At 48.2% G+C, this 15,777-nt stretch overlaps 1 long non-coding RNA gene across 3 annotated transcripts in view; it reads right to left on the bottom strand.

Moving 5' to 3' along the window:
• Nucleotides 1–498: 498 nt before the first annotated feature.
• Nucleotides 499–15,777, bottom strand: part of LOC310916244 — a 46,887-nt gene continuing 31,608 nt past the window's right edge. Inside the window, exons 3-4 of one of the 3 annotated variants that reach the window (XR_014591273.1) lie at nucleotides 2,860–3,086; nucleotides 499–832 (exon numbers count right to left, since the gene is read on the bottom strand). This is a non-coding gene — a long non-coding RNA (uncharacterized lncRNA). Of the gene's footprint in view, nucleotides 833–2,573; nucleotides 3,087–13,541; nucleotides 14,541–15,777 lie in introns of those variants that run through there. The other 2 variants (XR_014591274.1, XR_014591275.1) reach the window with 2 other exon arrangements.

Below are 15,777 nucleotides of genomic sequence, written 5' to 3'. Positions count from 1 at the left end.
CTTCTCCATGTGCAGCAGGTGAGTCTCCAAACAAGAGTCGGCAAGGGCAGGTCAGGCCTGGCCCCTCTCCCTGCACAGGGACAAGGCCACTGTGGCTGCAGGACAGCCCTGGGTGAGGGACCAGAGCCATGGCCTCAGGGTCCCAGAGGAGCTGCAGAACCCCCTGCCCACAGGAGCTGGACTCCATGACCCTTGTGGATCTTCCCAGCTCTGGGATTCTGTGCTGAGTGTAGCTGCTGTGGGCAGGGCTGGATTGGACTCTTGGACCCCAGGAGGGCTCTTCAGAGTGGGACACTCTGGGTTTAGCTAAGTCATTCCCAAACGCAGATGTGCCAAAAATGACATTTAATGAACAGCTGTGACGTACCAGGATGCGTGGGGATGTTGGAGCCAGCTGTGCCATCCCAGGATGTGGGGAGGGATTCAGCTGTGCCATCCTGGGATATGTGGGGAGGGATCCAGTTGTGCCATCCTGGGATATGTGGGTTGGATCCAGCTGTGCCATCCCAGGATGTGTGGGTTGGAGCCAGCTGTGCCATCCTGGGCTGCAGGGACAGCCCCTGTTAGAGCAGTGCTGGCTGGCAAAAGAGGATGGGGATGTTTCTGCAGACTCCAAGTGTTTCACAGCTTATCTTTGTGGCTCATTCCCTTAACGAAGTATCCTAAAAGAACTCATTTTCCATAACAGCTGGAGCCCACATGAGCATCCCATGACAGTTCCAGTGACTGGATGGAGGAACTGCCACTCCTTTCCCTGGCTCTTTAATGGGCATTTGGGATTTCCTCAGTAGTTGTTAATTTTTGTCCACTTGAACTTTGGTGCATCTTAGTTCTGAAATTAGATAGTTACAAAAATAGTTCTTAAGATTTTACCTTTTTTTTCCTAAACTTTCAAGCTTGTATCTTTTAGTTCACTGTACTACTGTAAATTATGAATACTAAATGACACTGTTCAACTACCCTGTCCAAGTTTATACAGAACAGTTACACTTTGGTCTTCCCCTGTGAGAGCTGCAAGTGCCTGGAATTATGGTAGGGGCAGTATTTGTTACATAGAGATTACTTTGTGGCTAATTCACTGACTTCACAGACAAAACCTGCCAATTAAATATTCCGTTCCATGAGGACTGTAAGGAAGAAGTGAATGAAAACACTGAAATCTCAGTTGATTTGCAACAATAATGGGATATGTACAACAAACGTGTGCCCCACTGTGGTGATGGACTCAGCTCTTGAACTCCAATAAAGAAAATGCTTTTTCATATTAAGCTGACATTAAACTACTTTTCCTTTCTCAACTGCCATCTCTATTTCTGACAAAATGTCATGGCCACCTGAAAGCTATTTCAGCACATGTAGAAAGTATTACAAATTGTAAAGTAAACATAAGGTTTATGGGCAGTCTCTCACCATTTACAGTGGAAATGGAAACAGCCCCAAACAGGATGTCTTTGGTCTTTGACAACAAAGCAGGATTTATAAAATTATACAGCTTCCACTTCCCTATTTTGACACTGAACCTTAACCCTTGGACAAAAGTTGATGTGGCAGTCCCTGGTTCGTGCTTCACTGGCTGTTCCCTTACCTGGGGATGCCACAGCACATCCCACGGGACACAGACATCTCAGGGCTGTTTACAACCTGAAATACTCTCCCAAGGCCTGGAAGAAGACAGCCTCAGTTTATGTGTGAGGCCAGCTGGGAATTCAGGCTGCCCTGAGCTGTCAGTGCTGGGATCCCATGGGAGATCTGCTCCAGGCAGGGCAGGCTCCAGTCTGAGCACCTCCTGCTCCACTACCACACTGGGCCCTGTCAGCCACTGCAACCATGGACACACATATCCAGTACAGCTGATAGAAGCCAAAACCATACAGCACATGCTCCTTTCTTTGATAAACAGCAGCTTTTCCCTGTACGAGCTGCTTCTTGAAACCTTTCAGAATCATGGTTAAAAGCCAGCTTAGCACAAGGGCCCCTTTGCAGCAAACCAGGACATGGTACTGCTGAGAACTCTTTGTACAGGAACATTTTTTGTGGTCCTGCATCACCTGCTGGAACTCATTTGCTCCCTCTGGTTGCTCCACAGGGTCTGGTCCAATTCCAGTGTCAATGTCACCTGGCTCTGAGGATACTACAGCAGCATCTGCTGTTGACCCCTTCACTGTTCCCCAAAGCTTTCAGTCCTAAGCCAACCCCTGGTACCCAGCCACCTCCTTTACCTTCATATCCCAGGAATGTGGGTTCCTTCCCACAGCACACACACCTTTTCCTGTTGGACAGATGTTTCATTTCAGCAATACCTGCTCCTGCTGGACCTTTGTCATCTACACAGCAACATCAGCTGCTCCCCAGGCAGTGATGCTCACTCCAGCTGGGCCCTTTTAAAAGACACAGCCAGGCCAGCAGGGAACTGCTGCAGCCCATGTGGTAACCAGGGCAGGCCTAGGGCCACAAGTGGAATTTATTTTCCTTACACACTAAATTAGACGTATGTTTAAAAACTCCTACCAGCCTGACACTCTCTTTGTTTTTATTTAAATATTTTGCCATTGGGAAAATGTCAGGCTGGTATAAATCTAGGAACAAACTACATTCTCAAATGCACTGCTGCTACTACAAGTGTTTGGAGAACTTTCTGCCAAAAATTTTGATATCCAGAACCCCCACTAAAAAAGGATTACAGACACACAGAGCCCTGCAGAAAAAGCTCACTGGTTCCTGCAATTCTGTAAAACACAACCCCATGCATGAAAAAAAAACACAAAATAAAACCAAAACCAACCAGCTAACCAATCAACCAAAAAAAAAAAAAAAAAAAAAAAAAAAAAAAAAAAAAAAAAGCCAGAAAAACTTTTTTACCTTTGCAGTTGGGTGAATACTTTAAGAAGTCCTTTTAAGCCAACCTTTTTTTTAGTTATCTGTGATTTCCTGCAGCCAGTGACAGCTGTATCATGTCACATTAATCACATATGTGTCATCCTCTGTGTAGGGTTGTCCATATGAATAACTGAAAGTCACATCCTTGGTCCTCCAGCAGGGGTCATGTTTTGATGGCAAATGAAACACCAGCTTCTCCCTAAACCAGGCTTTAAAAAACCAAATTAAACTTCAGAGTTACAGAGCTGGATCATTAAAGGTCAACCACGCGAGCAGGTGTGGGTTCATTGGTCAAAGTGCTCTACCCCACTTGTAATCAGTCTCGGTGGTAATTTCATTAGTGCCTGGGGAAAAGACAGGCCAGGAGAGGCAGGTGATGGGGCAGGGTGCGCATGGCAGGGCAGGGGGCTCTTAATCCCAGCAGGGTAATGGCCCATGGAAGTGCTAAAAGAACGATGCTGTGAGCAGCTCTCCGGGCTCCTGGCTTCAGCAACATTTCAGTTACAAGTAATTGCCCTTGGATTTCTTTCCCCCTGTTAGGCTGTGTTGTATAGGGAAGGGTTCTGCTGCAATGCTCCATGCTGCAGTGGCACACACTGCAATGCCCCATGCTGCAGTGGCACACATTGCAGTGTCCCATGCTGTAATAGCACACATTGCAGTGCCCCATGCTGCAGTGGCACACATTGCAGTGTCCCATGCTGTAATAGCACACATTGCAGTGCCCCATGCTGCAGTGCCACATCCTGCTGCACCGCCTGAGCGTCCAGGGACAGGCAGGGGACAGACAGAAAAGGGACCTGCATGGGCCCAAGCCTGGTCTCAGGGTGACTTGAGCTGTAAACAACAGGGAGAGAGCCCAAGTGGAAAACAACTTGTACCACCAAGGGTGCTGTTTCTTCTGTGGCAACCGAGGGACAGAGGACACCCCTCCCTTCCCCTCATCATCTCTTGTTTCCCTCTTCTCTTTGCCCTTTGTTGCAAACTTGTTTTTGATGTTGGGCCTTTTTTCACTAGTAAAATGTTGCTTTTATTTAAAAGAAAAACCCACGCAAGTGAGTATCCCTTTCCACAATACATAACCTTCCCTCCCTAAACAAATTCAGTCAGAAGTTGAGAGGATGTAGATACCAAATTTCCCAGAATCTCTCTGCTTTTGTTATTCAGGTGACTTGGATGAGTCCCCTGTCCATTCAGGAAGCACAAATCCCTTGATGTAGAGATTCCTAATCAGGGAGGGGTATTTGGAGTGACCTCTGTTATATGTGCAACACTGATGTGGGCTCCTCGACCCCGGTTCCCTGTTCCTTGGGAGACTTGGAGACAGTAGCCCAGGGTGCCTGTGCAGGTGAGGGACACTGGCACTCAGTGTTAATACATAACCTCACAGTGCCCGAGGCCAGCACTCATGGAATGGAACTGCTGTTCCAGGTTTCTGTGCAACGACTGCCCACCCCTTCAGCCTTCTGAGCAATGGCTTTGCAGTTATTAAGGGTGCAGTTAATCAGAAGAACAGCTCCAGATTTAATAAGCAAGTAAGGAAGGCATGCTAAAGGGATTGAGGGGAAAGATCAACACTCTAAAGCTGCCCAAACTGATGTGGCATTTGGGGCAAACTGTTGGCTTTGCTACGCCTTGTCTGTATAAAAATCAATGCCACTGCCTCACTGGAGCTCTGGTTCATTTTAAGGCTCTCAGGCAGTGGAACTCAGAGCATTACTATGCAAACTTTAGTCAGGATGATATAAAATTATTTAGGACAACAAAAACTAAAACCTTCTGCAAAGACTTTCATAAATATCCCAGAACATTGTAAAACTGGCCAATTAAATATCAGAAAGAATTAATAGTAAGACACACAGAGAAAACCTGAAAAATTAAGCCAAACACGTAGAAATAGCCTCTAAACTAGGATACAGATCAGGATCATTCACTTCAGTGTTAAAAATGGGCGGAGATAATATTTTTCTCCTTAAAATGCCTTTATTAATCAGCTTTTACAAGGATGGCTCGAGAGACCTTGCAGCCGTGTTCGCCCTTGAGGAGGAGGGTCCTGGTCAGCTTTGCAGCCGGAAGTTCCTGCAGAGCTGGAGAACTCTTTCCTCGCCGGGGGTCTCCAAGGAGTTCTCATTTCCGTTTGTTTGCCTTGGGGTTTTGCCTTTTTCTGGGTATTTTTAGGTTACAGTGAGTTACAAAAAATCGTCTATTAATATTCTAGGGTATACACGGTTTAGTACTGTCTTTTGTGGGTCTAAATCTTACATGGATTTATTTTTATAAGGGTTTTTTGGTGTTAAAAAGGGTCCCAGAGTGCATTGGGATTCTTAAATTACATGTACTACAGGGTCACTCAGGGGAGGGTTATTTCGCAATCGGCGCTGCAGCAGCCTCATGGCGGGCCGGGGTTATTTCGCAATTGGCAGCAGCGAGATGGCCGCGCTACACGGGGAGCGGGCGCCTCGGGGGTCTCGCGGTTTTGATGGGAGGGTGTGTGTATGCTTTTGGCTGCTCCGCAGCGGGAGCGGTGTGGGAGCCGTGTGGGCCAGGAACAGCGGACTGCCCTGTCAGCAGAGCCACGCCGGGGCAGTGGCAGTGGCAGGAAGGCACGGGCGCGGGACGTTCCAGCCGTGCCACAGCACGGGAGCAGTCTTTGGGAGCTTGGGCCGGCTCGGCAACCCGTGCTGCGCGGCGGCGGTTTGTGGGCTCTGGGAGCCGGGCCGCGCCAGCCCAAGGCGAGTGGATGCTCGGGGGGGAGGCGGCACGCCGGCAACTTTTGTTTTTGGTTTCTTCAGCGGTGCAGAGGCCGGGAGCAGCGGGCTGCCCCGTCGGCAGAGCCACGCCAGGGCGGTGGCAGCAGCAGGAAGGCACGGGCAGCCAGCATTTCGCAGGGGTCGGGGCCGGGGCGGCCCACTCCGGTGTCTGTGCAGGCTCTCCGACGGCGGGCAGCCCACTCTGGCGTCGGGGGGGGTGCAGGCTTTCCCGACTGCGGGCAGCCCGCTCTGGTGTCAGGGGGGGCTGCGGGCGGCCTCCAGCAACCAAGCAGCCCCTCCCCCCCACTGCCCCCCCAGGGGGACCACGGAGGTGGCTCCTTACTGTTACATTACAATTCAAAATTATTAATATTTAAAATATTAATACACTTATTACATGACAATCAAGGGTTTCAACTCTTCAAATCTGCAACATATATTTAGGAGCTTTCTAATTTTCACTTTTTTCATTCAGGAAAAAAAGAAGTGGGATATCTGAGCCAAAAATGACCCCAACAGGAGTGTGGAAATGCACTCAAGCCCACCCCAATGGCTCAGCTCTGTTCTGCCTGTGGCACGACCCCACCCCAGGAATCAGGCAGGACATAAGGGCAGGGGAGAGCAGATCCTGAGCCCCTTCCCAGGACTGCCCTGAGCTCTGTGTGTCCCAGGGCACTGCAGGCCCTGTGGGGAGCTGGAGGCAGGACTGCTGCCACAGCTCCGTGGGGATGTGCCTGATCCCTTCCTCAGCTCCCCTTGCCCTGGGCCATCTTGCAGCTCCCGATGGCAAATCCTCTCCAGATCCCACAGGATCAAGCCACCACTTGCACACCACCTGGCACCTTCCAAAAAATGGCTTCATCCCAGTCCCCAATTCCAGACGGAGGCTTGGCAAATGCCGAGATCCACTGGTGCTTCAGTAAGTTGGTAACAGGCAGGGGCTGCACCTTCACTTTCCTCTTCCAGGTGCTCTGATGGCTCCTCTGGCTGCACTACAGGTAAAAGTGCCGGGTCTACATCAGGTTTTTATTAAAGAACTCCTCTCCTCATTCCCAATCCAGCATGTCTGAGGAGCTTGGCTGAAATTTTAGCATCGTTAACACCCCATCAATGCTGTGTGAAACATGCTTGTAGGCCAATGCCGGGGAAGTATCCATCTGGAATCCATCCCTGGCATGGATCAAAGTCACATGAGAGCCTGCCCCTGGACATTCTGGTGATTCTGCTGTGGGGAGAGGAGGCTGCAGGAGTCCTAAGCACTTGAGATATCTGATCAGATCTAGCTGTCAGTAGCCCAAGCTCTGTCCTTGAATTATGCTCATCTGACCAGAAAGAGCCAGGTGAACCCTCACTGCTTTGCAAGATGAAACAAAGCTGAAGCTTCCAGCAAGGAGCAAGTCCCAGCAGAAGGGGTAAATTCTGAACTCTTGTAGTTAATCTGAGGAGGAAGAAGAGCAGACATTCAGCATGGAGCAAATCAGTGTGGAGATGAGAGAGGGAAAGAAGATATTCCTACACAAATGGTCTGCTTTGTTCCTCTTGTACTTTGTGTTAAGGCAGCAGACAAGAAACTGTTAAATCTAGAACAACTCTTTTCAGAGCCTGATAAAAATGCAGGCCATAAATGTATTTCACCCCTAAAACACTTCTGCTGTACATCCAGGCATACTGACCACTGACAGGTGGGGACAGAGCCACTGTACTCAGTTTTCCTTGTTGGCCTGGACCAAATCCTGAACTTCTGTGGTGATGTGTGATTTCTGTTAAAAATGGGTGGAGATAATATTTTTCTCTTTAAAATGTCTTTATTAATCAGCTCTTACAATGGTGGCTCGAGGGGTTTTGGCAGCCCTGTTCGCCTGTGAGGAGGAGGGTCCTGGTCAGCTCTGCAGCAGGAAGTTCAGCAGGGCTGGAGAACTCTTCCCTCGCTGGGAGTGTCCCTGGAGTTCTGAATTCTGTTTGTTTGCCTCGGGGTCTCACCTCTGGTTTGGTACTTTTAGGTTACAGTGAGTTACAAAAACAGGACCAATTAGCTCCACTGATGCTCTAGGGTATACACAGCCCAGTATTGGTTCTTGTGGGTTTAAATCTTACTTAGGTTTATTTTTACAGGGGGATTTTGGTGTTAAAAAGGGTTCCAGAATGCACTTGGGATTTTTAATCTGCATGTACGGGGTCGCCCCGGGGGTGCAGGGACTGCAGGGGCTTTAGCAGCTTCATGGCATGGCCGCAACAGTTATCGGCGAGCTGGTTGCGCTTGGGGAGCAGGCATCTCGGAGGTTTTACGGGCTTGATGGTGGCTGGGGGGAAGAGGTGCCTGTGGCGGCACCTCGGAGGCTATCTGCCGCGGTTGTCCTTTTTGGAGCGGGGTCGGGTCAGGGCGGGCGTCCCGTTGGCAGAGACATGCTGCCGCGGCGGCGGTGGCGGTCTGGCGGCCACCTGGGAGCGGCGGGGGTTTTTCGCGCCGGGCTCAGGCCGGAGTGGGACGGGGCTGTTTTGTTGGCAGCCCCGTCCGTTTGCGGTGGCGGCTGGCTGCCCGGCGGCTGGCTGCCCGGCGGCTGCCCGGGAGCGGTTTGGCTGCTTGCGCCACGTGGTGGTTTTGCGGGCTCTGGGGTTTTCCGCGCTGGGCTCGGGCCGGGGTGGGACGGGGCCGGCTGGCCCGTCGGTCTGCAGCAGCAGCTGTGGCTGCCCGGCAGCAGCCCGGGGAGCCGTGGGCCGGGCTGGGATAGCCTGTTTTCGGGGCCGGTGCAGGTTTTTTCTTAAGGTGGTCCGGGGTCTGGGGGGGGGGGGTGCAGGCTCTCTCTCAAGGCAACGGGCAGTCCACTCTGGGGTCAGAGGGAGGGGGCCTGCGGGCGGCTTCTAAGCGACCAGGCAGCCCCCCCTTCACTGCCCCCCCACCCTCCGCCAGGGGGTGGGGGGACCACAGAGGTGGCTTTTTACTGTTATATTATAATTTAAGATTATTACATTTAAAATATTAATACACTTATTCTATGACAATCAAGGGTTTCAACTTTTCAAATCTTTAACATTGCTAATTTTCATTTTTATCAATTTCCACTGACCAGAAGAGCACAGAGGAAGGGAGTTTCATTTAGGACAGTGCTTGATAGGTTCCCACACAGTGAGCTGGCTGAAGGCTAAATTATCTGCTTCAGAGCAGTGAAGGATTGATATGCTTGAACTCTGTAAGCTTGGAATTACTCAAACACCTCTTCTGACTTCAAAACTTTGGAAATAAATCAGAAGGGGGCTGATTAATGCCAACCTCACACCCTGCTCCCCCTAAAGGCTCAAGAACTCAGGCATGGCATCTTTGATCCAAGAGAAGACCTTGCAATTGTATCAGTTGTGCCTGTCTCTCAACAAATGGACTCCTTTTCCCAGAGATTTTAACTCTGGCAGCACTTGGCCCCCAACACATATCAGCTGATGTACAGTGCTTGTCTGGACATATTTGGATCAGTCCTGACTCTATGTCCCTTTCTTCTCTCCCCTGCTTTCCAAATAGCCATCCGTGACTGTTTACTTTGGCAATGCCTGCAAAAAAAATGGTCTCAATGAAAAGGCAAAATCCATTAGGAAAAGCCAGCTGAGTGCTAAAAGGCCCCTAATCAGTAGAAAGTTTAAAGAGCGCCGCTCAGAGAGAGGCTGTGGTGCCTTTCCAACACCTCCCCAGCAATGTGTGAGGCTATGACATGTCAGAGTGAAGCCCCAAACACAGGCACGCTGCCAGGGGAGCTGTTTCCTCAGGGCTGAGCAGAGCCCGTGTCGGGCTGGGTGCTGGGGAGGGAGCTGCTGATGGAGGAGCAGCAGCATCACAGCAAATAACAATCAACCAAACTGGTAAAAGTTCACCCAGCTGCTTCCAGCCCCAGCTCTTCTCAGCCAAAGAAAGAGAAGGAGGGCTGATCACAGCTCAGCATTACCACTGGACCAAAGCAGAAACTTGGGGTTTAAGGGCCAGTGCAGGTCCAAGTAAGGGGATGTCAGCAAAGCCAGCTTAGATCTCAGAAAAGCAGTGCTAGAAAAGCAGCTGCTGCTGTGGAGAAAGAAATGCCCTCAACGTGCCTCGTCTGGAACACTAAATTCATCCAAGAGCTGAATATAGTTCAAGCTAAACTACCTCCAAAACACCTCTCAGCTGTGGATTCCAGGTGAGAAATGACTGCTCACTTCAGCTGTATGAGGTAGCCAATGCTCCAGTCTGGGTAGATTTACTTGCTTTGAGTTGCAATCATTTCAAACCACCATCACCAACATTTCACAAGTACACTGAATTACAGATTTCAAAGCATCACAAAGAAATCAACAAACCACTCCTTTCAGTTCCCCTATGAAGAAGAAAGTGGCATGTTTTTCTTTCAGGGAGCAATCAAAATATTTGTAATGAATCTGCTGCTCTATGAACTGTGTTTTTAAAGGTTGATAGAAACAATCAGGCTGAAGTTTAGTTCATTCTCCTTCATCCTTTAGAGACTAATATGGAGTGTAAGAGAACTCAGGCACAATTTACCTCTAGTAGCTTTATGCCATTAAAGGATGTGCACATCACAGTCCACAGGTGAGCTATTTTCTGTCATCTAAGCTATGAAGACACTCTGTACAAATTCTAAGACATGCTTTAAAAAGTGTCAGTAATTGAAATTATGATGCTTTATAGATGCACTGAAAACCATATGAAGGGATGTATAAAAAGAGACAAAATTATTAGTTTATGCAGACTGATGAGGGTGAAATTTAGGAGGTAAAAGTAGCCTGAAAAATGTGTGCTTTCATTTTCCATTCATTTCCCCGCCCTCCCCCCTCCCCCCCACAGTTTTTTCACCTTGAGGTTAAACTCATGAATTCTTATGTCTGACCAAGGTGCAGCTTTTCTTCACCCACTGGGTGTAGATAGTGCCACCATCCCACCCAGGTCCCTGCAGGGAGCAGCTCTCCCAGCCAGGTTCAGCTGAGGATGTGTCACTTGGGCAGCGAGTCTGGGAGCCTGAACCATTTCTAGCTTGTGAGTGTCTCTGGAACACCGAGGGTCATAAAAGCCCTTCTGAATGGGCACTTTACTGACAGCGCTCACCTTTAATGGCCTTTTTGTGAAGTTACAGCTTGGCTTTTAGGCCCTTTTTGCAATTCATCACTTAATCCATACATGCTACCTTGGCCAAGAGCCGGACAATGGGGCCCTCTGTGTCTGGTTTTGTTATGGAGCAGCCGGAGTGGCTTTTAACTAAAAGAACGTATCTGAAGGAGAAAAATGTATTCACCTTGAATTCCCAATGGCTTCGACTTACTTAAGGCAGCTCTGCAGACACCGGTGTGTGCAATCAATGAAATCAAAACTGCAGCCATTTAAGGATGGCAGAAAGGAGTAAGAATGTATATGCCTTTGCATGTATAAAATATGAGGGGAGGAAATGTACAGGGAGGAAGGAAACAGCTATTCTTGCAGCTTGGTCTGGAAAAAAACAATTTTTCCGATATGAAATTTTTCATGATCAAATATAAAGGTATATTAGATTGGCAGGGAAGGATTGTTACACACCCCTGAAGCCAGCTGGGAACCCTTCTAAAGGTCCTTTCAAAAATAATGTCTTCTGTTGCAGATCAATCCTATAATCCATTTGTCAGTTCCCTTTGGAATGGGAGGTGAAAAGATGGTAAAACTGATCCCTCCTACCAGTCTTGCAATGCTGCTGCACAAAGAATAAATAGTTTGCCTTGGAAAATGTAAGCCCAGGGTACTGTGGTGACAAAACCTGCTGAGTTCAAACCTGCTGAGACTTGGAATACATCAACCCAACTTGCTTAACTCTCCCACTGCAACAGAGGTACAGAGGGAAGAAGTGGATACCCTTACTTGGCGGGAAAGGGGAAGGACTCCTTCTCTAGGCACCAGGAAGTGTGGAATTGCCTTCTGGCACTGCTGACAATCCTTCATAGAAATCAGCAATCCTTTATCACAGAATGGCCTGGGTTGGAAGGGACCTTAAAGATCCTCCAGCTCCATCCCCCTGTCATGGAACCTTCCATTAGCCCAGGTTGTTCAGAGCTCCACCCATTCGCTGTCAGAAGGCCTTGGCTGCAGGATGGAGTACCCCACTGAAATCCACTTGTGATCCTTCACATGCTTCCTCTTTCCAGGGTGCTGACTATGTGAATCCACTGGGAGCAGGGACATCTGGTACAGGGAAGGGCTGGGCTTCAATGTAATGGAGGAAGAGCAGTATCCATGTGATCACCTTTTGGCTCAGGTAGCCCAGGGACTTGTCACTTTAAGGTGGGGGCCTCAAAGGGGACCACTTGGCAAAGGGTAATCTTTATTTTCCCAAAACTTCAGCTGTCAAATTTAGATTATTTTTAAAATGAGATGAGATTTTTGGCTTAGGATCCAGTTAAGCTAATGTGGAAAGCTACACATCTCTGGAGGCTTCTAGAAGCACTTCAAAAGACTGAAGTAAAGTCTTGAGAAAGCCAGCAGGGAATACTATACCCTTCTGTGGAATTTATCCCACTTTAATTTGGCTCTAGGCACCCAAAGTAAAGCCACAAATTTGGCAATCAAGTAAGTGGGTGGCCAGTACAACACTTAGAGAGTAGTGACCACTGACCTCAGTTAATTTTCTTTCTACAGCTGATCTCTTTCTACACGCAGCCATTCCACCCATGTCCTGATTTTTATCAGGCCTTCAGTCTTCCAAAGAATCTCCCTTAGAGAGCAAAGCAGGATGCATTCTTCCCCTAAACTTAAATGTGTAAGTGAAACCAAAACAGGCAAGAGGAACTGGGCACCAGTGGCATTTGCTTGTGGGGCTGAAGCCGAGGGCCTGTGTGCAGCAGGCCTGCTGAAGCATTAGATCCATTTGCTTTTTGTCTCTTAGCCCCCCACACCTGCCTGCCATTTAGCTGCCTCTGAAGGCTGGCCAAGGGACATCAGATCAAATAATAAAAGCCACATTGAAGCAGTGTTTCAGCTGAAACAGTATGAGTGGAGGCGAGACGGGGCTTGGAAAAGGCTCCCTCTCAAAGAGCCCACACATACATGCAAGAAGGTCATTAACTCGTGCCTTGTGCTATCTTTGCCGTCTCCACTCCCTCTCTCTCAATTATTACATCAGAAGGAAATGAGAGAGCACTTTGCCAAATACTAATGGACTTGATGTTTTCATAATCTCAAGTGCACAACAATCAGAGCTGTTTATTTTCCAAAGAAGATGGGAACCAGGGGAGGAGGCTGAAGACTGTGCCATTCTTTTAAGGATGGGAAAAAAAACCCCTTATGGACAAGAGCTGAGACTGAAAAACAAGCATCTAGGAACACTCTTGCTGTTACAACTCCAGCACTCATTTCTGGGGAAAAGGTAGTGAGAGTGCTTAGATAGTGTCCTGTCCCACTGCCCACTGCGCAGCAAGCGTCCAAGTTGGCAGAACACTTTAAAACTCCCACTTACAGCTTGAACTTAGATGCTTTAGTCTGCTTTTTATGTCTGAACGTAATGATACCGCTACATATTTGTTTCTAAAGTGTAGCAAGAACTGTTTTTTTTCTGAAAGAAATATTCTCAAGAGACAGGATGCAACTGAGCTGACAGGAGGGGTCTCTGCAGTGACATGAAGGAGTCAGTTCTGTTTTTTGTTCTCCAGTTGCCAGTTTCCCCACAACTTAAACCTGTGTGAAATCCCAGGTTTTGCTTACAAAGGGAGCTTAGCAGGATACTTGTGCATCCTTAGAGCTATGTTAGTGTGTTTAGAATTCTCCCAAAGAGCCAGTTAGGACTGTGAGGCTTCTGTCCTGGAGTGACCAGGCTGTTCCTCTGGTAAAGGGCTGGCATCCCATTGAGGTGTAAGGAATGTTATAAATGCAACGGCAAAAATCGGATTAATAAAGAAACAATTTATTAATAAAACAATCCCAATCACCGATAAAGAGAGAAACCACAAATAGGATGGGCAGCGCAGCGCTGGGTGGACAAGGGATCCGTACTCTAAGGTACAGATTTCCCAAATCCACACGGAGCAGATCGCAGCCCGGGGTTTTATAGGGTTTTTCGTGTCCCGAGGCAAGGCAGGTGCATGGAATAGTCCGGCAAATAGTCCAAATACATCTTTGGATGGGTTTCCCAGATTTGTCAAACTTTGCAAATTGTATTCCGGGAAGGTTCCTTTCACATGCAGATGGGGCTCGCCGGTCCATGGTTATTTCAATGTGTATTCCTCAGAGGAGAATTCCCCTTCGTTCAGGAGGAATTTCTCTGTCTGGGTATGATGCCAATTCTTATCTGGGTTGGCTAGTGTCTTTGTTCATCCTGATGGCTCCTGTCCCGTTCTTTGTCTCGGGTTGGGAAACGGCAGCAGGCTGGCTTAGAGGAAATTTTCTACAGACTATACCTTTTCACGTTTTTATATTAACACCAATCTAACATATATTTCTATATTCTTTTATCACGAATTTTTACCCCAATGTCACATTTATCACAAGGAACTATACAGGACATGTGGTTTTACTAAGTGAGCCCAAGTCACCAGCAGGAAGATACAGACAGTCTGTGTTCTTCCTTGCTGCTCAGATTTTTGGAAGCTTCTGCCTTTGACAAGGGTTTTAAATTCTCAATACCCTCTGGAGCGTGACAGACACCACTGACAGGAACCTACACAGGGGCTGATGTGGGAATGACTTACCCAGTCACATCACAACTGACTTATCAAAGGATCCTCCAAGAGTGTCCTCCATTCTCACACATCACCATTCAAAGGTCATAACCAGAACAAAGGCTTTGTATAATTTGGGAGTCCTTGAGCTGAACTGAGGTTTAACAACTTTGCTAGTGCGTGCAGGTAGTTATTGATCCTATGATCCAGTCCCAGGAACTGCCAGTGTTTGTCCATACAGGCAAATGTTCTGGGCCTTTGACTGGGCTAAGAAGCAAAAAGGGCTCTTAACTACCACTGTTCAAGCATTTTTCACCCACTTAGCAGTTAAATTCCACGTATCTTCTATAGAAAATAGCTAGAATCTTGTCTCATACTAGCTTAATACTGATGTGCTCAAGATCAGTAGTTTTCCTGATAGTAAAACAAAGGGCTGCTTCTCTGAGGAATGAACACAACAAATGTCAAATGGGGAAAGTTTCTGACCCCCATGCTAGAAATCAAAAGGCTGTTTCTAAATGGTGGATCGGATAAGAGCCGGTGCAGGGGAGGAGAGGAGCGGGTGCCTCCTATGCGCTCGGCTCCCGGGAGGTGTCGCCGCAGCTCAAGGCTGGAGGCGTCGGGACACACCGGCTGTGTCCTCACGAGCTGTGTCCCCACTGCTCCCGGACACCGGCTGCGGGGACACCTCAGAATCAGACTCCAGTGACAGCTCCTGTGTGATGCTCTGGCAGCAGCAGGCTGAGGCTCCCCGTGCCCATCTCATTCCCATCTCATTCCCACATCCCCCGTTGTCAGCGCTCCCCATGTGCACCTAGGGCTTCACCTGCAGCAGGGCAGGGGGCGAGGGGCTCTCCCTGCTGCCCACTGAACCTGCTGCCCACTGGGGTGTCTTCCGTGGGTGACCTTTGTGCTAAAGCCTAATAAACGTTCAAAACCAGAGGGATTTTGGATTTGGTCTGACAAAAAATAAATTGAGATTGTGAATACGGAGAAATCTGATAAAAAGCTGCTTTACTTGTATTAAGAAGACATATTTAAAGAGCCTTTCACTGGGGACATCGTTGGTGTAGAGTACTGGGACTGTATCCTGGGAGTGGAAGGCAGTATTGGGCATTTTGTGCACCATATAATTAACTTGATTTTTGGGTATCTTGAGTGCCATTAGACATGAATGAGACATTTATGCAGCACTTGCATTTTTGGTCATCTTAAAGGTAACCCTTTGTTGTACTTGAAAATACAGCAGCCAGTTCAACAGAGGCTCAGCACCAGCTGGTCTAGTGGTGTTTGCAATCTGGGCACCACTGGAGAATGTAGTGTGGGGACATGTAGCCACACACATCAGACTGAGACATTTTCTGTACACCTACATCAGAATACAGGAATATTTTGGCAGCAAGCTTTAAACTTGTATTATATCCCAAACTTATATTGGTTATAAGTTGGTATACAGGAAGAGACTAATGTAGCTGAGACAGGAAGTTATGATTATCCCTCACAT

Source organism: Zosterops lateralis (assembly GCF_965231275.1).
Source record: "Zosterops lateralis genome assembly, chromosome: 17".
In the NCBI taxonomy this organism is placed as follows: Eukaryota; Metazoa; Chordata; class Aves; order Passeriformes; family Zosteropidae; genus Zosterops; species Zosterops lateralis.
Note: the sequence above shows the minus strand (reverse complement) of the source record. Positions and strands in the feature narration are given on the sequence as shown.